A 4018-nucleotide genomic window follows, 5' to 3' on the forward strand; every position below is an offset into this window, starting at 1 on the left:
GTGGGAAGACATTCCCCAGTTGAGAGCCATCTGGTCTCTCTCTGACTCCTGTACATGGAAAATAATTCTTGACATAAAACATATTACTCTATTAATATATTGCTTTTGTTAATAGTCACCATTCCTATAACATTTAAGATTAATTTACTATTCCTTAATCTACTTAACATATTCTGAAATATCAATATTCAAATCATAGCTTTTACATATCAGTCCACTTGTTTCAAGTTCTCTGTCCAATAATAGCTTCTTATTTTTGTTGCATTTTAAGTAGCAATTATATAATGCATTCTGGGTCAACTACATATGACTTACTCTTCTCTTACATTTTCTATTAATTTTGTAAACATGTACTGATGAAAGTAGTACAAATAACATTACATGAATGAATGTCACAAGTGTCCTTTGGCTATGAAATCAGTTTAAGATATATGAGGCAACACTGGTTTTTAAGGCTTATTTCTATGTTGGAAGATTATCCTTAAATCTGATGCCATTTCTAGAGGACAGTTAGACAATCACAGCCATCTTGAATCTTCAGGCTCTGTTTTGATTACTTTCTTTTCTAAGGTAAACACTGAGTGAGTAGTCTTTTAAAATTCCAAGACTCTGTTGAGTGGGATTTTCCCTCACTAAAGTAAAGTCTACTCAGCTCCCCATCCATCACAAAACGATGGAGCTGTCTTTTCTGTAAATTAGGCCTTGGGAGGCTGAAAAGTCTTTCTCCTTGTCTATCTGAGTTATCAGCTGCCAAGCCATTAGGGCTGTGCTCTTCTTAGTTTTGCCTGTGAAGTCCTGCAGACAATCTTGTATTAGCATGCTGCAGTCTCTCATAGCCAGCTTGGGTTCATCTGCTTTGTAATCACCGTTTCAGGCTGCTGTGAACTAAGAGCTGCAAGTTCTTCCTGGAAGAGTTTCTGCATGGATTCCTGGAGCTCTGGAAACTTGTCTTCTATTTTAATTTTCTTTAGCGATATTCCATCTCTTTTTTCCACATTTTGACTTAGTGGTTCTGTAAGTATATTTATAGGTGACTTCTCAAGATATCCACCTGACCAAGGCAAAAAGTTAATCTCTTCTTGTTAGCAGGGCATTACCCTTCACACAGCGCTGGGCAGCTGCTTCATTAACAGTGAGCTTATGAAGTGTGAGATGTTTTCCATCCTTTGAGTCAAGTCTGTGATATATTTCACTGCATTTTTGAATATCCTCTTCTTTGTATGGATCATCATCGCTCATCTCAAAGATGTGGCCAATCATTTTGGCCAACTTCTTATTGTTTTTTAGCAGCTCTGTCACTTTATTCAATTCATTTTCGGCAGCGTGGGTGCCATTTGCTCCACACACAGCCACAGAGAGGGTTCACTGCTTTCCTTGGGGGAAGCTGGGGAGCCAAGGTCTGCTGGGGAGACGCTGTGTTGGCTCTCAGTGGCATGGTGGCCCTGCCAGAGTCTGGGCACACCCACACTCTTCAGTGCTAAACTTCCCACCACATCTGAGTTCCCCTGTCCCAAGCTCTGCACACAGGTGGTGGCAGCACATTTTGGGATTTTTAAATGAGGTTCCTGGGCTCTGCTATTCTTTTCATAACTACAAGATATTCCAGCCATTTTGGCAATCCTTCTGGTAATTTATAAATGGATATGCTACTGACCAGAAGGGAAGTCAGAGACTGAAAAGGCCTGGATTTGTAACCCAGTCTCTCAAAGCCTTCTGTAGTCTTCTGACATGAAGGGGCTTGCTGGCCATGCCCACAGCTGCCATGATTTTCAAAAATTCCTCTTCTCCAGCTTCACAGAGTTGCTGGACATCATCACCACTTTGTTGAATGAAAGCATCAAAATAAGAAAGCAGATTAGCTTTTTTATAATATTCTGTATAGCTATAACCCCCCAGAGGTCCTGGTTAAAACCGCCGCCATTACTGTGTATGTGTTTAACTTGTCCAGCGGCTACAGTGGTCTTTGCTTGCTCTCCCACGAAGATCCTTCTTCCCGACTCTCCTCAAGCCGCGACCAGCAGGCCCCCCGCTCACATCTAGAGGGGAAGGGAAGGTGATAGGTTCACGCTTTCTGCTCCCAGCCCGCTTCCCCCCCCCACCCCCACCAGCCCACTGCCCTGAAGGCAAGGTGCTCCTTGGCTTAGGTGGCAGGGGTTGCTCCTCTGGGCTCCGGGCTTCCGCCTGAGGGTGGTAGTGGAGGAGTTTCCTCATTGCTGCCCCTTCTTTTCTCCCTATTTATTCTTTTAATATGAACATTTAGAGCTATAAATTTCCCTCTCAGAACTGCCTTCTCGGCCTCCCATTAGTTTTAATATGTTGTATTCATTCTTCTTTTTATCCAGCTTGAGATATTTACTGATTTTCCTTCTGATTTCTTCTTTGACCCATTGATTGCTTAAGAATGTGTTATGTTACTTCCATATACTTATGGATTTTCCAGTTCTTTGCTTGGTATTCCATTGTGGTCAGAGAAGATATTTTGTATAATTTCAATCTGTTAAAATTTATTGAGTCTTGTTTTCTGACTTGTGGTCTATCCTGGAAAATGATCCATTTGCATTTGAGAAGAATGTATATCCTACTGTTTGGGGGTACAAAGTTTTGTATATGTCTATTAGGTCTGGTTCATTTATAATATTATTTAAGTTCTCTGCTTCCTTATTAATCTTCTGGCTAGATGTTTTACTTATTGATGAACATTGTGTATTGAAGTCCCCAACTATTATTGTAGAAACATCCATCTCTCCCTTCAGTTTTGCCACTGTTTGCCTCATGCATTTTGGGGCACCATGGTTATGTAAATAAATATTTATGATTGTTATTTCTTCTGAGTGGCATGATCCTTTGGTTCATATGTAGTGCCCTTCTTTGTCTCCTGTAACTGCTTTTGACTTCTAGAGTTGCTTCAGTCTTTATTGGTTATAGTTTTAGTGCATTATCTTTTTTCCATCCTTTCAATTTCAACCATTTGCCTCTTGGGTTCTAAGGTGAGTCTCTTGTAAACAACATATAGTTTGATTGTGCTTTTTAAAATCCATTTACCAATCTCTGTCTTTTGATGGTGTGATTTAATTCATTAACAATTTTTGTTATTACTGAAAAGGCAATACTTATTTCAGTCATTTTGCCCTTTATTTCTTAAATGTCTTACATCTTTTTTCTCTCTTTTCTTTTATTGCAGCCTCCTTTTCTGTATAGTTGATCTTTTGTTTGTATCTGACTGATCACTTTTTCATTTTTATGTCTGTGTATGTGTGTGTAAATATATATATATATATTTTCTTTTTTTGGAGGGGTGCATGGTCTGGGAATCAAACCCAGGTCTCCCGCATGGAAGGTGAACATTCTACCACTGAACCACCTGTGCATCCTGTATATTTTTAAAATTCTTTTTTGTGGTTACCCCAGTGTTTGGATTATACAACGTAAGTCTATTACCTACTAACTTGTAAAGATATCGGCTTGTTTTCAACTGCATGCGTGTTTTCCACTCCTATATCCCTCCATTTCCCCTCTTTATATTGTTTTGTTCCAGATGATCTCTTTATTTCTGTTAAATTTTCCTGGACCTACTACATTGACTATTAGCTCTACTATAAGGCTAAAAAAAGAGTTGGTGGTTGTCTTCTTTCTTATCTCAAACTGAAAGCTTTCACCACATCATCATTAAATATGATTTGCAGTGAATGTTGGTATTTCCTTAAAAAAAAACAGTTAAGGAAAATTCCTTTTATTACTGGTTTGTTTAAAAGTCTTCATTATGAATGGAAGTTAATTGCCACCAAGTATTTTTCTCCATTTATTGAAAGAATCAAATGATTTTTTTCTTTGGCCTGATATTGTAGATTTCAGAGTGTTAAATCAATATGGCTTCCCTTAGATAAGACTACTTGGTCATTATATATTATACTTTTTCTACATTATTGGAATTTTTGCAAAATTTTTTTTAGGATATTTGCATGTACTTTCATAGGTAAGATTGGCCTGTGCTTTGTTTTTTATTTTCCTGGGGATTTGG

General features: G+C 38.4%; 1 pseudogene; it reads right to left on the reverse strand.

The window, feature by feature from the left end:
• Positions 1-518: 518 nt before the first annotated feature.
• On the reverse strand, positions 519-1921 carry LOC143671912 (NGFI-A-binding protein 1 pseudogene; annotated as a pseudogene).
• Positions 1922-4018: the final 2097 nt, after the last annotated feature.

This window comes from Tamandua tetradactyla, chromosome X (assembly GCF_023851605.1).
Source record: "Tamandua tetradactyla isolate mTamTet1 chromosome X, mTamTet1.pri, whole genome shotgun sequence".
NCBI classification, from domain to species: domain Eukaryota; kingdom Metazoa; phylum Chordata; class Mammalia; order Pilosa; family Myrmecophagidae; genus Tamandua; species Tamandua tetradactyla.